The 20,061-nt window shown below is 45.0% G+C and overlaps 3 long non-coding RNA genes across 4 annotated transcripts; all 3 read left to right on the forward strand.

Annotated features, from left to right (window-relative positions):
- The first annotated feature begins 5,680 nt into the window (after window positions 1-5,680).
- Window positions 5,681-6,556, forward strand: LOC140695302 (uncharacterized). Of its 2 annotated transcripts, none has more exons than XR_012071006.1 (3): window positions 5,681-5,921; window positions 6,130-6,220; window positions 6,351-6,556. It is a non-coding gene; the product is annotated as an uncharacterized lncRNA (long non-coding RNA). The 2 variants fall into 2 exon arrangements; XR_012071007.1 differs by having other exon boundaries at window positions 6,303-6,514.
- A 4,421-nt stretch (window positions 6,557-10,977) lies between these two features.
- Window positions 10,978-11,853, forward strand: LOC140695346 (uncharacterized). The gene is made up of 3 exons (XR_012071070.1): window positions 10,978-11,218; window positions 11,427-11,517; window positions 11,648-11,853. It is a non-coding gene; the product is annotated as an uncharacterized lncRNA (long non-coding RNA).
- A 4,421-nt stretch (window positions 11,854-16,274) lies between these two features.
- LOC140695345 (uncharacterized) lies at window positions 16,275-17,148 on the forward strand. The gene is made up of 3 exons (XR_012071069.1): window positions 16,275-16,515; window positions 16,724-16,814; window positions 16,945-17,148. It is a non-coding gene; the product is annotated as an uncharacterized lncRNA (long non-coding RNA).
- Window positions 17,149-20,061: the final 2,913 nt, after the last annotated feature.

Genomic DNA, 20,061 nt, shown 5'->3' on the forward strand with positions numbered 1-20,061 from the left:
CAAGGGGTAACATCCCTCTCTAGGAAAATACAAGAGGAAACAAACCAAATATATACATTTAGGTTTGAATCCAAAAGCACCTAGAGGCATTCTAGCTAGGAGAATCCTGCTGCAGTTATGCTAGTCTATTGAGAACCAGGTGTTTTTCTATCAGTGTTGAGAACGCTTAATCATCCGATCCTGTAGTTTAAAGCCATTTAACGCAACCAAGTCTGCACCCCCATGATATAGTGCCCCCGGGGGCTTGACTCAAGTGATAGACGATCCACATAAGCTGTGTCTTTAATGTCATTGGCGACTTTTACAGTTCAGTTCACTTTCTGACTTGTACTATTTACCTTCACTGTCTTGAAAAACTGAAGCCTAATACAGATTCATGTTCAGTCAAAGATTCCCCTCACTTACCACACTCCCTTCACCCCAGGGAAGACATAAACACAACATTTGCTGAATCTAGCGGAAGGACATCGTTTCTAGGTGTGAGCTAAGTATTCAATTTTATCTATTTCAGCCGAGACTATTTGACCTTGAAGGTGTTCACTGTTGTTCACAGAGAGTGAAGCTGGAGGAACTCTGATTCTAGGAGGGGCTTGCTCTTCTCGTAATGGCTTCATTGCAGCTCAGGTACTGATCCTTCAAAATGGATGCCTGAGTGGAGGGGAGGCAAGGGCAAGTGCTCACTAGCTAGGCCCAAACCTGGGAAAAGGCTTACCTGGGCTTGTTGAATTTTGGTCTGAATGGCTTGGGAATGCCCCTTGGGACGTGTGGATTCTCACGACCTCTTCCAAGAACAGGAGCGTTTTGATCATCTCTGCCATTTCTTCTCCTTCAGACGTCAGGGACCTTGGACCCGTTATTGGAGAAGAGAATTGAGGAACTTCCTCAAGTCCACGTTGGCACTCCGTATGTTTCTGCCTGTATCAGTGAGTTTCAATATGTCTCATGAATGTCTTTTGAGCCTGGTATCCTCTACAGCTGTCTCCACGCCAGTATTCTCCATTGTAGCAGAACATCTCTCATCCATGTGTTCGCATCTCTCCTCAATCCGTGCAGCCAGCTTACCGGCCAGCTTCTCTTCGTGTCTCCCATAAAGTCGACTTCACCAGGACTGGGCAAGTCTGAAAGTACCTCGGAGCCTGACCAGTAAGCTGATGACAGGCAGATCTTCCACTGTCTGCCCTTTCAGGTTCTGGAAACTGACCTGTGACCTCAGGTCTTTGGGCAGCAGCAGTATCTCGAACTTACACAGCTTCCCGGACCAAAGACCTAAGCCAAGCTCCACAGAGGGCGGCAGCCCCTCCATCACACTGATCCACCCACAGAACTCTGCCCGGTTACCTAGGATCCAACAGCCACAACAAGCCTCGCGGTACACACCAACATTCCACCTGGAATCCAACCGCTAACTGCCATCCCCAATGGCTGCTGCATCTTGTCAGTGTTGGGGGAGGGGCTGCATCCGACGAGAGGTTCCTAAGGTAAATGTGATTCTACCCACTAGCGTCCCATGGGCCTTTCTTCTTCCCTCTTTCCTTTTGTTCAGAGCTCTATGCACCGTACCAATGGAGGGAAGTGTGTCCCTTTTCAGTTGATGGTTTCACACGTCTTTAAACTTTCTAACAGTTCACAGTACACAGGGACCCACTAAAGGAGACTTATGTTCCTATAATATCCGTACACCCGGAATACATATGCGTCGCCTGATTTCTGCTGAAACACCCACACTCTCAGGACATGGATCCATTGGATTCATGGGGGCTGAAATTCCAAGAAATGAAACCAACCCCAATGTGCACTTTGCTGTCGGTCTCTTTTGCACTTAGTACACTTTGGCAGAGCTACTTGCCTTTGTTATAGGCTTCTTACATTTCTTCTCTACGTAGCCTAGAATATGGCATTCCTTCATCCTGTTGGAAGACATACAAGTCTACATCACGGACTAGGAATCCATTTAATTCCAAATCGGCATTAGTGTTAGGTCACGATATGCTCTTATGAATCAAAATTTACGAATATGAATGCACGCTTCTGATTTCCGAATACAAGTGTGCTGAGTACATGCAAGCCACGATACTGGGTCGATGCGTTCTGAATGACCCTTGACCTCACCTTGAGTATTTTCTTTTGAATAATCATGGTTCCCTTTGTATATGTCAGCCAACCATACCATTTTGGTGCTTGTTTGTTGGTTTGATTCTTTGTTGGTCTTCTTCTCGCTTGTTTTGCAAACACGTCAGGCCATGCATCTCTCCTTTCGCTTCAAACAGAGTCAAATAAGCTGATTCACTTAAGAGAGTGCTTCCAATCACCTATGATTTCCTGCTTCCCTCTCCCATCTTTAGGGTTTTGATGTCCTCCTTAAGTTCTTCTTCTTTCTTCTCTGCCACACATGCTCTTCTTGCATTTCCAATAATGGTTTCTTCTTTCCATTCCATCTTGCTGCTTTTCTATTCAGGGGAGTTTTCTCAACCTTTCTTTTAGAAAAACTTTTGAACTGCTGAATTCTTTTAAGATTTGCCGGTCTGTAGAATTCTCTAGCTCTGCCGTTATTTGAAATGGTGTTCATGTGGCATAGGCTACCCTAGGTGGCAGCATTTGGCCATTCAGGATATGGTCTGTGTCCTGGCACTCCTCCCTGTCCTGCAATATTGCTGCCGAGATATCAGCTGAAACCCCTCTGGAGGTTTCCTTGTGACTATGTTGTTTCCTCCAGGTGCATTTTAAATCACTCGGATATTCGTGAACTTTGTTGATTTGAATCATACAGCTGCTGGTAGGTCTATTGGGATTCCACCTCCTTCGGATGCTGTGTAATTCCTGAATTCGCATAGATGATTCTTTCTTGGCTTTCAGCAAGTTTCAGTCTGATTTTTCTACAGATAAATTTTCAGACACTTTTTGTTTCTTTATCTCTTGCTTTTCCATCTGGGACTCATGATTTCTATTCTTTCATGCCCTGTCTTAACCCAGGGTTCAACTGCAATGTTTTCATTTGTTTGCACTTGCTTTCCTATGTCTGCTTCTGACCGAGGTTTTTCTCTTCCCCTGTCTTCACAGTCATTCACGCGTCCCTCTGCATTATCTAGTCTGCTAAGGACTGAATTTTAGCCCTGATATTATCACAACCATTGAGTTTCCTGATATTTCTGGCTCGTGTTGAGACTTTCTCTTCCCCTTTTCTGGTATTCTGCCTTTTGTGATTCTGAGACACTGGTGTTCTTCAGTGTTTTCCTGACCTTCATTTTCAACACTTGTTCTGGATAGCGTTTTGCAGACTAGTTGTTTGAAAGCTTATCTTTTGCGCCTTCAATATCTTTGGAACTGAAAATGGTACTTCCTGTTTCTTTTACTGTTCTTCTTCATCTCTACTGGTCAGGTAATATCAGGTATCTAATGTAGACTTCTAGGGCTTTGTTAATTGAAAAATTTAGACTCTTGTCTCTACGCAATTCCATGGGATTTCTGTGAGGACAATTTCTCCTAGGCATTGATGCCATAACCTGTACCTGTGTGTGTTGTTTGGTATATCTCCAATTGCTGGTGTTGCATTAGTTGTGATGAACAACCCATTCTACTTCGATTAGCATAACTTCATTTTGATTATACTTATCTCACACTTCTGAAAGTGCACAGGACACTTCCTCTTGTGGAAATGAAGCTTCTAAAAGTTCTCAGCTCTGCATTCTTCTCTATGTCATTTTGGAGTGTTTCCAAAACAGCAAACTGAGAGTGCTCTTCTGCTTTTTATTGCCACGGGAATGTCCCAATGAAATGAGTTCTTTCCAGAGCTTCTCTGTCTACAGAAACACCAGTGGAAGCATATCTATGGATGTCACATATCAGGGCCTGCTGGAATGATCCCGCAGACCTTCCTTGTTGTCCTAGGTGCCGTACCGTGCCGGTGCCATCCAAAATGTAGCATCCGCTTTTGGGAGATAGTGCTGAAGGGAATGCTTCCTCTTCTCACGCTGTGGACTTGGACCACTCTCCCTTGTCCTCTCATCCTTGTGGCACGGGTGCACGAAGGCAACCACAGAGTTGTTGCGCATCCTGTGACTCAAACCAAACCATAATCCCAGCCCAGGTTATGAATGTAGCATATCCTAAGGCTTTTCATTCTGATTTCAAATTCAAGGCCCCCTGGATCCCTCAGACCAGATGCACGATATCTCTGATTCAGCCCCACACGTGCTCTATTGGCAAAATGCCCAATTGGTCCCTGGTCCTGCAGATGTACTGGGTGTGGCCATGGGACATATCGGTAATCGCAACCGCGCGACCAGTGTGGTTGATTTATTATTGGTACACAGTTCGGTTTGCTCTCTTGATTCGACCCACCACATCCCACAACGCACTCCAGATCCCTGAGACTCAGCGTGTGCCATCATCCGTAGCTCTATGCCTCACTGACCATTGCCTCTGCTACCTCAAATTTGGCAGCTGGGATCTTGGTCTCAGAATTAACTGTGGGGATATTTTGCGCTGGTTTCTTTGAGTTCTCTCAGCCAAGCATCTGCTGTGCACTCTTGTAAATCTCAGCACATCACCTTCAAACCCATGTCTCCTGTCCGCTTGAGAGTGTGCGTCCAAGTTAAACAGAGTTTCACCCTTGTTGCTCCATCACCAGGGGTCCGACCCTGCACTGGTTTCCATTCCCTGCTTTGCCTTCTCCTGCTTCCAGGTGTCCTGAGGCCTCATCCTGTCTTTGGGAGTAACAGACCTCTCTTCGGCCAGTGTCCTATGCTAAGGGCTGGGTGAGTGGATGTTTCCATTGTTCTGTACATGGGAGCGAGTGAGTGCAGGTTGCACTTCTTCTCTGCCAACTGGGCATCGATGAATCAACACTATCCAGATACATTTCACAGAAATGTGATATTTGCTTAGCTCTTTGTTTCTATACAGCCGTGGTGGGAGGGATTGTCCGAAGACAACTATTTTGACATTGTGTTGATATCCCATTTGCAGTCTTTAAGAAGTTTAACAGAACTCATTTACATGTTTTGGGAGTTATACGAAAATGGAGTTATTTTTTGAAACACACTAAATCGACCTAGAAGCCAGACTTGTCAATTTTGGTAACATTTTGTCAGCTCTACGGAAAAGCTAGACAGATAGAATGCAAACTAGCAGTCCAAACTGTTCAAGGGGTCATGTCAGCTCTTTAAGGTTGAAGCCTCCGAAACCAACAGGAACCATGAAATAACTTTTGGAAACATGGAATAAACCCCAACCTTGGATACACTTGTGCATGTGGTGCCCTGTATCCCAATGACACCTACTGGCCAATGTTGGCATTTCAAGGGGTAACATCCCTCTCTAGGAAAATACAAGAGGAAAGAAACCAAATATATACATTTAGGTTTGAATCCAAAAGCACCTAGAGGCATTCTAGCTAGGAGAATCCTGCTGCAGTTATGCTAGTCTATTGAGAACCAGGTGTTTTTCTATCAGTGTTGAGAACGCTTAATCATCCGATCCTGTAGTTTAAAGCCATTTAACGCAACCAAGTCTGCACCCCCATGATATAGTGCCCCCGGGGGCTTGACTCAAGTGATAGACGATCCACATAAGCTGTGTCTTTAATGTCATTGGCGACTTTTACAGTTCAGTTCACTTTCTGACTTGTACTATTTACCTTCACTGTCTTGAAAAACTGAAGCCTAATACAGATTCATGTTCAGTCAAAGATTCCCCTCACTTACCACACTCCCTTCACCCCAGGGAAGACATAAACACAACATTTGCTGAATCTAGCGGAAGGACATCGTTTCTAGGTGTGAGCTAAGTATTCAATTTTATCTATTTCAGCCGAGACTATTTGACCTTGAAGGTGTTCACTGTTGTTCACAGAGAGTGAAGCTGGAGGAACTCTGATTCTAGGAGGGGCTTGCTCTTCTCGTAATGGCTTCATTGCAGCTCAGGTACTGATCCTTCAAAATGGATGCCTGAGTGGAGGGGAGGCAAGGGCAAGTGCTCACTAGCTAGGCCCAAACCTGGGAAAAGGCTTACCTGGGCTTGTTGAATTTTGGTCTGAATGGCTTGGGAATGCCCCTTGGGACGTGTGGATTCTCACGACCTCTTCCAAGAACAGGAGCGTTTTGATCATCTCTGCCATTTCTTCTCCTTCAGACGTCAGGGACCTTGGACCCGTTATTGGAGAAGAGAATTGAGGAACTTCCTCAAGTCCACGTTGGCACTCCGTATGTTTCTGCCTGTATCAGTGAGTTTCAATATGTCTCATGAATGTCTTTTGAGCCTGGTATCCTCTACAGCTGTCTCCACGCCAGTATTCTCCATTGTAGCAGAACATCTCTCATCCATGTGTTCGCATCTCTCCTCAATCCGTGCAGCCAGCTTACCGGCCAGCTTCTCTTCGTGTCTCCCCTAAAGTCGACTTCACCAGGACTGGGCAAGTCTGAAAGTACCTCGGAGCCTGACCAGTAAGCTGATGACAGGCAGATCTTCCACTGTCTGCCCTTTCAGGTTCTGGAAACTGACCTGTGACCTCAGGTCTTTGGGCAGCAGCAGTATCTCGAACTTACACAGCTTCCCGGACCAAAGACCTAAGCCAAGCTCCACAGAGGGCGGCAGCCCCTCCATCACACTGATCCACCCACAGAACTCTGCCCGGTTACCTAGGATCCAACAGCCACAACAAGCCTCGCGGTACACACCAACATTCCACCTGGAATCCAACCGCTAACTGCCATCCCCAATGGCTGCTGCATCTTGTCAGTGTTGGGGGAGGGGCTGCATCCGACGAGAGGTTCCTAAGGTAAATGTGATTCTACCCACTAGCGTCCCATGGGCCTTTCTTCTTCCCTCTTTCCTTTTGTTCAGAGCTCTATGCACCGTACCAATGGAGGGAAGTGTGTCCCTTTTCAGTTGATGGTTTCACACGTCTTTAAACTTTCTAACAGTTCACAGTACACAGGGACCCACTAAAGGAGACTTATGTTCCTATAATATCCGTACACCCGGAATACATATGCGTCGCCTGATTTCTGCTGAAACACCCACACTCTCAGGACATGGATCCATTGGATTCATGGGGGCTGAAATTCCAAGAAATGAAACCAACCCCAATGTGCACTTTGCTGTCGGTCTCTTTTGCACTTAGTACACTTTGGCAGAGCTACTTGCCTTTGTTATAGGCTTCTTACATTTCTTCTCTACGTAGCCTAGAATATGGCATTCCTTCATCCTGTTGGAAGACATACAAGTCTACATCACGGACTAGGAATCCATTTGATTCCAAATCGGCATTAGTGTTAGGTCACGATATGCTCTTATGAATCAAAATTTACGAATATGAATGCACGCTTCTGATTTCCGAATACAAGTGTGCTGAGTACATGCAAGCCACGATACTGGGTCGATGCGTTCTGAATGACCCTTGACCTCACCTTGAGTATTTTCTTTTGAATAATCATGGTTCCCTTTGTATATGTCAGCCAACCATACCATTTTGGTGCTTGTTTGTTGGTTTGATTCTTTGTTGGTCTTCTTCTCGCTTGTTTTGCAAACACGTCAGGCCATGCATCTCTCCTTTCGCTTCAAACAGAGTCAAATAAGCTGATTCACTTAAGAGAGTGCTTCCAATCACCTATGATTTCCTGCTTCCCTCTCCCATCTTTAGGGTTTTGATGTCCTCCTTAAGTTCTTCTTCTTTCTTCTCTGCCACACATGCTCTTCTTGCATTTCCAATAATGGTTTCTTCTTTCCATTCCATCTTGCTGCTTTTCTATTCAGGGGAGTTTTCTCAACCTTTCTTTTAGAAAAACTTTTGAACTGCTGAATTCTTTTAAGATTTGCCGGTCTGTAGAATTCTCTAGCTCTGCCGTTATTTGAAATGGTGTTCATGTGGCATAGGCTACCCTAGGTGGCAGCATTTGGCCATTCAGGATATGGTCTGTGTCCTGGCACTCCTCCCTGTCCTGCAATATTGCTGCCGAGATATCAGCTGAAACCCCTCTGGAGGTTTCCTTGTGACTATGTTGTTTCCTCCAGGTGCATTTTAAATCACTCGGATATTCGTGAACTTTGTTGATTTGAATCATACAGCTGCTGGTAGGTCTATTGGGATTCCACCTCCTTCGGATGCTGTGTAATTCCTGAATTCGCATAGATGATTCTTTCTTGGCTTTCAGCAAGTTTCAGTCTGATTTTTCTACAGATAAATTTTCAGACACTTTTTGTTTCTTTATCTCTTGCTTTTCCATCTGGGACTCATGATTTCTATTCTTTCATGCCCTGTCTTAACCCAGGGTTCAACTGCAATGTTTTCATTTGTTTGCACTTGCTTTCCTATGTCTGCTTCTGACCGAGGTTTTTCTCTTCCCCTGTCTTCACAGTCATTCACGCGTCCCTCTGCATTATCTAGTCTGCTAAGGACTGAATTTTAGCCCTGATATTATCACCACCATTGAGTTTCCTGATATTTTTGGCTCGTGTTGAGACTTTCTCTTCCCCTTTTCTGGTATTCTGCCTTTTGTGATTCTGAGACACTGGTGTTCTTCAGTGTTTTCCTGACCTTCATTTTCAACACTTGTTCTGGATAGCGTTTTGCAGACTAGTTGTTTGAAAGCTTATCTTTTGCGCCTTCAATATCTTTGGAACTGAAAATGGTACTTCCTGTTTCTTTTACTGTTCTTCTTCATCTCTACTGGTCAGGTAATATCAGGTATCTAATGTAGACTTCTAGGGCTTTGTTAATTGAAAAATTTAGACTCTTGTCTCTACGCAATTCCATGGGATTTCTGTGAGGACAATTTCTCCTAGGCATTGATGCCATAACCTGTACCTGTGTGTGTTGTTTGGTATATCTCCAATTGCTGGTGTTGCATTAGTTGTGATGAACAACCCATTCTACTTCGATTAGCATAACTTCATTTTGATTATACTTATCTCACACTTCTGAAAGTGCACAGGACACTTCCTCTTGTGGAAATGAAGCTTCTAAAAGTTCTCAGCTCTGCATTCTTCTCTATGTCATTTTGGAGTGTTTCCAAAACAGCAAACTGAGAGTGCTCTTCTGCTTTTTATTGCCACGGGAATGTCCCAATGAAATGAGTTCTTTCCAGAGCTTCTCTGTCTACAGAAACACCAGTGGAAGCATATCTATGGATGTCACATATCAGGGCCTGCTGGAATGATCCCGCAGACCTTCCTTGTTGTCCTAGGTGCCGTACCGTGCCGGTGCCATCCAAAATGTAGCATCCGCTTTTGGGAGATAGTGCTGAAGGGAATGCTTCCTCTTCTCACGCTGTGGACTTGGACCACTCTCCCTTGTCCTCTCATCCTTGTGGCACGGGTGCACGAAGGCAACCACAGAGTTGTTGCGCATCCTGTGACTCAAACCAAACCATAATCCCAGCCCAGGTTATGAATGTAGCATATCCTAAGGCTTTTCATTCTGATTTCAAATTCAAGGCCCCCTGGATCCCTCAGACCAGATGCACGATATCTCTGATTCAGCCCCACACGTGCTCTATTGGCAAAATGCCCAATTGGTCCCTGGTCCTGCAGATGTACTGGGTGTGGCCATGGGACATATCGGTAATCGCAACCGCGCGACCAGTGTGGTTGATTTATTATTGGTACACAGTTCGGTTTGCTCTCTTGATTCGACCCACCACATCCCACAACGCACTCCAGATCCCTGAGACTCAGCGTGTGCCATCATCCGTAGCTCTATGCCTCACTGACCATTGCCTCTGCTACCTCAAATTTGGCAGCTGGGATCTTGGTCTCAGAATTAACTGTGGGGATATTTTGCGCTGGTTTCTTTGAGTTCTCTCAGCCAAGCATCTGCTGTGCACTCTTGTAAATCTCAGCACATCACCTTCAAACCCATGTCTCCTGTCCGCTTGAGAGTGTGCGTCCAAGTTAAACAGAGTTTCACCCTTGTTGCTCCATCACCAGGGGTCCGACCCTGCACTGGTTTCCATTCCCTGCTTTGCCTTCTCCTGCTTCCAGGTGTCCTGAGGCCTCATCCTGTCTTTGGGAGTAACAGACCTCTCTTCGGCCAGTGTCCTATGCTAAGGGCTGGGTGAGTGGATGTTTCCATTGTTCTGTACATGGGAGCGAGTGAGTGCAGGTTGCACTTCTTCTCTGCCAACTGGGCATCGATGAATCAACACTATCCAGATACATTTCACAGAAATGTGATATTTGCTTAGCTCTTTGTTTCTATACAGCCGTGGTGGGAGGGATTGTCCGAAGACAACTATTTTGACATTGTGTTGATATCCCATTTGCAGTCTTTAAGAAGTTTAACAGAACTCATTTACATGTTTTGGGAGTTATACGAAAATGGAGTTATTTTTTGAAACACACTAAATCGACCTAGAAGCCAGACTTGTCAATTTTGGTAACATTTTGTCAGCTCTACGGAAAAGCTAGACAGATAGAATGCAAACTAGCAGTCCAAACTGTTCAAGGGGTCATGTCAGCTCTTTAAGGTTGAAGCCTCCGAAACCAACAGGAACCATGAAATAACTTTTGGAAACATGGAATAAACCCCAACCTTGGATACACTTGTGCATGTGGTGCCCTGTATCCCAATGACACCTACTGGCCAATGTTGGCATTTCAAGGGGTAACATCCCTCTCTAGGAAAATACAAGAGGAAACAAACCAAATATATACATTTAGGTTTGAATCCAAAAGCACCTAGAGGCATTCTAGCTAGGAGAATCCTGCTGCAGTTATGCTAGTCTATTGAGAACCAGGTGTTTTTCTATCAGTGTTGAGAACGCTTAATCATCCGATCCTGTAGTTTAAAGCCATTTAACGCAACCAAGTCTGCACCCCCATGATATAGTGCCCCCGGGGGCTTGACTCAAGTGATAGACGATCCACATAAGCTGTGTCTTTAATGTCATTGGCGACTTTTACAGTTCAGTTCACTTTCTGACTTGTACTATTTACCTTCACTGTCTTGAAAAACTGAAGCCTAATACAGATTCATGTTCAGTCAAAGATTCCCCTCACTTACCACACTCCCTTCACCCCAGGGAAGACATAAACACAACATTTGCTGAATCTAGCGGAAGGACATCGTTTCTAGGTGTGAGCTAAGTATTCAATTTTATCTATTTCAGCCGAGACTATTTGACCTTGAAGGTGTTCACTGTTGTTCACAGAGAGTGAAGCTGGAGGAACTCTGATTCTAGGAGGGGCTTGCTCTTCTCGTAATGGCTTCATTGCAGCTCAGGTACTGATCCTTCAAAATGGATGCCTGAGTGGAGGGGAGGCAAGGGCAAGTGCTCACTAGCTAGGCCCAAACCTGGGAAAAGGCTTACCTGGGCTTGTTGAATTTTGGTCTGAATGGCTTGGGAATGCCCCTTGGGACGTGTGGATTCTCACGACCTCTTCCAAGAACAGGAGCGTTTTGATCATCTCTGCCATTTCTTCTCCTTCAGACGTCAGGGACCTTGGACCCGTTATTGGAGAAGAGAATTGAGGAACTTCCTCAAGTCCACGTTGGCACTCCGTATGTTTCTGCCTGTATCAGTGAGTTTCAATATGTCTCATGAATGTCTTTTGAGCCTGGTATCCTCTACAGCTGTCTCCACGCCAGTATTCTCCATTGTAGCAGAACATCTCTCATCCATGTGTTCGCATCTCTCCTCAATCCGTGCAGCCAGCTTACCGGCCAGCTTCTCTTCGTGTCTCCCCTAAAGTCGACTTCACCAGGACTGGGCAAGTCTGAAAGTACCTCGGAGCCTGACCAGTAAGCTGATGACAGGCAGATCTTCCACTGTCTGCCCTTTCAGGTTCTGGAAACTGACCTGTGACCTCAGGTCTTTGGGCAGCAGCAGTATCTCGAACTTACACAGCTTCCCGGACCAAAGACCTAAGCCAAGCTCCACAGAGGGCGGCAGCCCCTCCATCACACTGATCCACCCACAGAACTCTGCCCGGTTACCTAGGATCCAACAGCCACAACAAGCCTCGCGGTACACACCAACATTCCACCTGGAATCCAACCGCTAACTGCCATCCCCAATGGCTGCTGCATCTTGTCAGTGTTGGGGGAGGGGCTGCATCCGACGAGAGGTTCCTAAGGTAAATGTGATTCTACCCACTAGCGTCCCATGGGCCTTTCTTCTTCCCTCTTTCCTTTTGTTCAGAGCTCTATGCACCGTACCAATGGAGGGAAGTGTGTCCCTTTTCAGTTGATGGTTTCACACGTCTTTAAACTTTCTAACAGTTCACAGTACACAGGGACCCACTAAAGGAGACTTATGTTCCTATAATATCCGTACACCCGGAATACATATGCGTCGCCTGATTTCTGCTGAAACACCCACACTCTCAGGACATGGATCCATTGGATTCATGGGGGCTGAAATTCCAAGAAATGAAACCAACCCCAATGTGCACTTTGCTGTCGGTCTCTTTTGCACTTAGTACACTTTGGCAGAGCTACTTGCCTTTGTTATAGGCTTCTTATATTTCTTCTCTACGTAGCCTAGAATATGACATTCCTTCATCCTGTTGGAAGACATACAAGTCTACATCACGGACTAGGAATCCATTTGATTCCAAATCGGCATTAGTGTTAGGTCACGATATGCTCTTATGAATCAAAATTTACGAATATGAATGCACGCTTCTGATTTCCGAATACAAGTGTGCTGAGTACATGCAAGCCACGATACTGGGTCGATGCGTTCTGAATGACCCTTGACCTCACCTTGAGTATTTTCTTTTGAATAATCATGGTTCCCTTTGTATATGTCAGCCAACCATACCATTTTGGTGCTTGTTTGTTGGTTTGATTCTTTGTTGGTCTTCTTCTCGCTTGTTTTGCAAACACGTCAGGCCATGCATCTCTCCTTTCGCTTCAAACAGAGTCAAATAAGCTGATTCACTTAAGAGAGTGCTTCCAATCACCTATGATTTCCTGCTTCCCTCTCCCATCTTTAGGGTTTTGATGTCCTCCTTAAGTTCTTCTTCTTTCTTCTCTGCCACACATGCTCTTCTTGCATTTCCAATAATGGTTTCTTCTTTCCATTCCATCTTGCTGCTTTTCTATTCAGGGGAGTTTTCTCAACCTTTCTTTTAGAAAAACTTTTGAACTGCTGAATTCTTTTAAGATTTGCCGGTCTGTAGAATTCTCTAGCTCTGCCGTTATTTGAAATGGTGTTCATGTGGCATAGGCTACCCTAGGTGGCAGCATTTGGCCATTCAGGATATGGTCTGTGTCCTGGCACTCCTCCCTGTCCTGCAATATTGCTGCCGAGATATCAGCTGAAACCCCTCTGGAGGTTTCCTTGTGACTATGTTGTTTCCTCCAGGTGCATTTTAAATCACTCGGATATTCGTGAACTTTGTTGATTTGAATCATACAGCTGCTGGTAGGTCTATTGGGATTCCACCTCCTTCGGATGCTGTGTAATTCCTGAATTCGCATAGATGATTCTTTCTTGGCTTTCAGCAAGTTTCAGTCTGATTTTTCTACAGATAAATTTTCAGACACTTTTTGTTTCTTTATCTCTTGCTTTTCCATCTGGGACTCATGATTTCTATTCTTTCATGCCCTGTCTTAACCCAGGGTTCAACTGCAATGTTTTCATTTGTTTGCACTTGCTTTCCTATGTCTGCTTCTGACCGAGGTTTTTCTCTTCCCCTGTCTTCACAGTCATTCACGCGTCCCTCTGCATTATCTAGTCTGCTAAGGACTGAATTTTAGCCCTGATATTATCACAACCATTGAGTTTCCTGATATTTTTGGCTCGTGTTGAGACTTTCTCTTCCCCTTTTCTGGTATTCTGCCTTTTGTGATTCTGAGACACTGGTGTTCTTCAGTGTTTTCCTGACCTTCATTTTCAACACTTGTTCTGGATAGCGTTTTGCAGACTAGTTGTTTGAAAGCTTATCTTTTGCGCCTTCAATATCTTTGGAACTGAAAATGGTACTTCCTGTTTCTTTTACTGTTCTTCTTCATCTCTACTGGTCAGGTAATATCAGGTATCTAATGTAGACTTCTAGGGCTTTGTTAATTGAAAAATTTAGACTCTTGTCTCTACGCAATTCCATGGGATTTCTGTGAGGACAATTTCTCCTAGGCATTGATGCCATAACCTGTACCTGTGTGTGTTGTTTGGTATATCTCCAATTGCTGGTGTTGCATTAGTTGTGATGAACAACCCATTCTACTTCGATTAGCATAACTTCATTTTGATTATACTTATCTCACACTTCTGAAAGTGCACAGGACACTTCCTCTTGTGGAAATGAAGCTTCTAAAAGTTCTCAGCTCTGCATTCTTCTCTATGTCATTTTGGAGTGTTTCCAAAACAGCAAACTGAGAGTGCTCTTCTGCTTTTTATTGCCACGGGAATGTCCCAATGAAATCAGTTCTTTCCAGAGCTTCTCTGTCTACAGAAACACCAGTGGAAGCATATCTATGGATGTCACATATCAGGGCCTGCTGGAATGATCCCGCAGACCTTCCTTGTTGTCCTAGGTGCCGTACCGTGCCGGTGCCATCCAAAATGTAGCATCCGCTTTTGGGAGATAGTGCTGAAGGGAATGCTTCCTCTTCTCACGCTGTGGACTTGGACCACTCTCCCTTGTCCTCTCATCCTTGTGGCACGGGTGCACGAAGGCAACCACAGAGTTGTTGCGCATCCTGTGACTCAAACCAAACCATAATCCCAGCCCAGGTTATGAATGTAGCATATCCTAAGGCTTTTCATTCTGATTTCAAATTCAAGGCCCCCTGGATCCCTCAGACCAGATGCACGATATCTCTGATTCAGCCCCACACGTGCTCTATTGGCAAAATGCCCAATTGGTCCCTGGTCCTGCAGATGTACTGGGTGTGGCCATGGGACATATCGGTAATCGCAACCGCGCGACCAGTGTGGTTGATTTATTATTGGTACACAGTTCGGTTTGCTCTCTTGATTCGACCCACCACATCCCACAACGCACTCCAGATCCCTGAGACTCAGCGTGTGCCATCATCCGTAGCTCTATGCCTCACTGACCATTGCCTCTGCTACCTCAAATTTGGCAGCTGGGATCTTGGTCTCAGAATTAACTGTGGGGATATTTTGCGCTGGTTTCTTTGAGTTCTCTCAGCCAAGCATCTGCTGTGCACTCTTGTAAATCTCAGCACATCACCTTCAAACCCATGTCTCCTGTCCGCTTGAGAGTGTGCGTCCAAGTTAAACAGAGTTTCACCCTTGTTGCTCCATCACCAGGGGTCCGACCCTGCACTGGTTTCCATTCCCTGCTTTGCCTTCTCCTGCTTCCAGGTGTCCTGAGGCCTCATCCTGTCTTTGGGAGTAACAGACCTCTCTTCGGCCAGTGTCCTATGCTAAGGGCTGGGTGAGTGGATGTTTCCATTGTTCTGTACATGGGAGCGAGTGAGTGCAGGTTGCACTTCTTCTCTGCCAACTGGGCATCGATGAATCAACACTATCCAGATACATTTCACAGAAATGTGATATTTGCTTAGCTCTTTGTTTCTATACAGCCGTGGTGGGAGGGATTGTCCGAAGACAACTATTTTGACATTGTGTTGATATCCCATTTGCAGTCTTTAAGAAGTTTAACAGAACTCATTTACATGTTTTGGGAGTTATACGAAAATGGAGTTATTTTTTGAAACACACTAAATCGACCTAGAAGCCAGACTTGTCAATTTTGGTAACATTTTGTCAGCTCTACGGAAAAGCTAGACAGATAGAATGCAAACTAGCAGTCCAAACTGTTCAAGGGGTCATGTCAGCTCTTTAAGGTTGAAGCCTCCGAAACCAACAGGAACCATGAAATAACTTTTGGAAACATGGAATAAACCCCAACCTTGGATACACTTGTGCATGTGGTGCCCTGTATCCCAATGACACCTACTGGCCAATGTTGGCATTTCAAGGGGTAACATCCCTCTCTAGGAAAATACAAGAGGAAACAAACCAAATATATACATTTAGGTTTGAATCCAAAAGCACCTAGAGGCATTCTAGCTAGGAGAATCCTGCTGCAGTTATGCTAGTCTATTGAGAACCAGGTGTTTTTCTATCAGTGTTGAGAACGCTTAATCATCCGATCCTGTAGTTTAAAGCCATTTAACGCAACCAAGTCTGCACCCCCATGATATAGTGCCCCCGGGGGCTTGACTCAAGTGATAGACGATCCACATAAGCTGTGTCTTTAATGTCATTGGCGACTTTTACAGTTCAGTTCACTTTCTGACTTGTACTATTTACCTTCACTGTCTTGAAAAACTGAAGCCTAATACAGATTCATGTTCAGTCAAAGATTCCCCTCACTTACCACACTCCCTTCACCCCAGGGAAGACATAAACACAACATTTGCTGAATCTAGCGGAAGGACATCGTTTCTAGGTGTGAGCTAAGTATTCAATTTTATCTATTTCAGCCGAGACTATTTGACCTTGAAGGTGTTCACTGTTGTTCACAGAGAGTGAAGCTGGAGGAACTCTGATTCTAGGAGGGGCTTGCTCTTCTCGTAATGGCTTCATTGCAGCTCAGGTACTGATCCTTCAAAATGGATGCCTGAGTGGAGGGGAGGCAAGGGCAAGTGCTCACTAGCTAGGCCCAAACCTGGGAAAAGGCTTACCTGGGCTTGTTGAATTTTGGTCTGAATGGCTTGGGAATGCCCCTTGGGACGTGTGGATTCTCACGACCTCTTCCAAGAACAGGAGCGTTTTGATCATCTCTGCCATTTCTTCTCCTTCAGACGTCAGGGACCTTGGACCCGTTATTGGAGAAGAGAATTGAGGAACTTCCTCAAGTCCACGTTGGCACTCCGTATGTTTCTGCCTGTATCAGTGAGTTTCAATATGTCTCATGAATGTCTTTTGAGCCTGGTATCCTCTACAGCTGTCTCCACGCCAGTATTCTCCATTGTAGCAGAACATCTCTCATCCATGTGTTCGCATCTCTCCTCAATCCGTGCAGCCAGCTTACCGGCCAGCTTCTCTTCGTGTCTCCCCTAAAGTCGACTTCACCAGGACTGGGCAAGTCTGAAAGTACCTCGGAGCCTGACCAGTAAGCTGATGACAGGCAGATCTTCCACTGTCTGCCCTTTCAGGTTCTGGAAACTGACCTGTGACCTCAGGTCTTTGGGCAGCAGCAGTATCTCGAACTTACACAGCTTCCCGGACCAAAGACCTAAGCCAAGCTCCACAGAGGGCGGCAGCCCCTCCATCACACTGATCCACCCACAGAACTCTGCCCGGTTACCTAGGATCCAACAGCCACAACAAGCCTCGCGGTACACACCAACATTCCACCTGGAATCCAACCGCTAACTGCCATCCCCAATGGCTGCTGCATCTTGTCAGTGTTGGGGGAGGGGCTGCATCCGACGAGAGGTTCCTAAGGTAAATGTGATTCTACCCACTAGCGTCCCATGGGCCTTTCTTCTTCCCTCTTTCCTTTCGTTCAGAGCTCTATGCACCGTACCAATGGAGGGAAGTGTGTCCCTTTTCAGTTGATGGTTTCACACGTCTTTAAACTTTCTAACAGTTCACAGTACACAGGGACCCACTAAAGGAGACTTATGTTCCTATAATATCCGTACACCCGGAATACATATGCGTCGCCTGATTTCTGCTGAAACACCCACACTCTCAGGACATGGATCCATTGGATTCATGGGGGCTGAAATTCCAAGAAATGAAACCAACCCCAATGTGCACTTTGCTGTCGGTCTCTTTTGCACTTAGTACACTTTGGCAGAGCTACTTGCCTTTGTTATAGGCTTCTTACATTTCTTCTCTACGTAGCCTAGAATATGGCATTCCTTCATCCTGTTGGAAGACATACAAGTCTACATCACGGACTAGGAATCCATTTGATTCCAAATCGGCATTAGTGTTAGGTCACGATATGCTCTTATGAATCAAAATTTACGAATATGAATGCACGCTTCTGATTTCCGAATACAAGTGTGCTGAGTACATGCAAGCCACGATACTGGGTCGATGCGTTCTGAATGACCCTTGACCTCACCTTGAGTATTTTCTTTTGAATAATCATGGTTCCCTTTGTATATGTCAGCCAACCATACCATTTTGGTGCTTGTTTGTTGGTTTGATTCTTTGTTGGTCTTCTTCTCGCTTGTTTTGCAAACACGTCAGGCCATGCATCTCTCCTTTCGCTTCAAACAGAGTCAAATAAGCTGATTCACTTAAGAGAGTGCTTCCAATCACCTATGATTTCCTGCTTCCCTCTCCCATCTTTAGGGTTTTGATGTCCTCCTTAAGTTCTTCTTCTTTCTTCTCTGCCACACATGCTCTTCTTGCATTTCCAATAATGGTTTCTTCTTTCCATTCCATCTTGCTGCTTTTCTATTCAGGGGAGTTTTCTCAACCTTTCTTTTAGAAAAACTTTTGAACTGCTGAATTCTTTTAAGATTTGCCGGTCTGTAGAATTCTCTAGCTCTGCCGTTATTTGAAATGGTGTTCATGTGGCATAGGCTACCCTAGGTGGCAGCATTTGGCCATTCAGGATATGGTCTGTGTCCTGGCACTCCTCCCTGTCCTGCAATATTGCTGCCGAGATATCAGCTGAAACCCCTCTGGAGGTTTCCTTGTGACTATGTTGTTTCCTCCAGGTGCATTTTAAATCACTCGGATATTCGTGAACTTTGTTGATTTGAATCATACAGCTGCTGGTAGGTCTATTGGGATTCCACCTCCTTCGGATGCTGTGTAATTCCTGAATTCGCATAGATGATTCTTTCTTGGCTTTCAGCAAGTTTCAGTCTGATTTTTCTACAGATAAATTTTCAGACACTTTTTGTTTCTTTATCTCTTGCTTTTCCATCTGGGACTCATGATTTCTATTCTTTCATGCCCTGTCTTAACCCAGGGTTCAACTGCAATGTTTTCATTTGTTTGCACTTGCTTTCCTATGTCTGCTTCTGACCGAGGTTTTTCTCTTCCCCTGTCTTCACAGTCATTCACGCGTCCCTCTGCATTATCTAGTCTGCGAAGGACTGAATTTTAGCCCTGATATTATCACAACCATTGAGTTTCCTGATATTTTTGGCTCGTGTTGAGACTTTCTCTTCCCCTTTTCTGGTATTCTGCCTTTTGTGATTCTGAGACACTGGTGTTCTTCAGTGTTTTCCTGACCTTCATTTTCAACACTTGTTCTGGATAGCGTTTTGCAGACTAGTTGTTTGAAAGCTTATCTTTTGCGCCTTCAATATCTTTGGAACTGAAAATGGTACTTCCTGTTTCTTTTACTGTTCTTCTTCATCTCTACTGGTCAGGTAATATCAGGTATCTAATGTAGACTTCTAGGGCTTTGTTAATTGAAAAATTTAGACTCTTGTCTCTACGCAATTCCATGGGATTTCTGTGAGGACAATTTCTCCTAGGCATTGATGCCATAACCTGTACCTGTGTGTGTTGTTTGGTATATCTCCAATTGCTGGTGTTGCATTAGTTGTGATGAACAACCCATTCTACTTCGATTAGCATAACTTCATTTTGATTATACTTATCTCACACTTCTGAAAGTGCACAGGACACTTCCTCTTGTGGAAATGAAGCTTCTAAAAGTTCTCAGCTCTGCATTCTTCTCTATGTCATTTTGGAGTGTTTCCAAAACAGCAAACTGAGAGTGCTCTTCTGCTTTTTATTGCCACGGGAATGTCCCAATGAAATGAGTTCTTTCCAGAGCTTCTCTGTCTACAGAAACACCTGTGGAAGCATATCTATGGATGTCACATATCAGGGCCTGCTGGAATGATCCCGCAGACCTTCCTTGTTGTCCTAGGTGCCGTACCGTGCCGGTGCCATCCAAAATGTAGCATCCGCTTTTGGGAGATAGTGCTGAAGGGAATGCTTCCTCTTCTCACGCTGTGGACTTGGACCACTCTCCCTTGTCCTCTCATCCTTGTGGCACGGGTGCACGAAGGCAACCACAGAGTTGTTGCGCATCCTGTGACTCAAACCAAACCATAATCCCAGCCCAGGTTATGAATGTAGCATATCCTAAGGCTTTTCATTCTGATTTCAAATTCAAGGCCCCCTGGATCCCTCAGACCAGATGCACGATATC

This window comes from Vicugna pacos, unplaced genomic scaffold (genome assembly GCF_048564905.1).
Source record: "Vicugna pacos unplaced genomic scaffold, VicPac4 scaffold_195, whole genome shotgun sequence".
NCBI lineage: Eukaryota > Metazoa > Chordata > Mammalia > Artiodactyla > Camelidae > Vicugna > Vicugna pacos.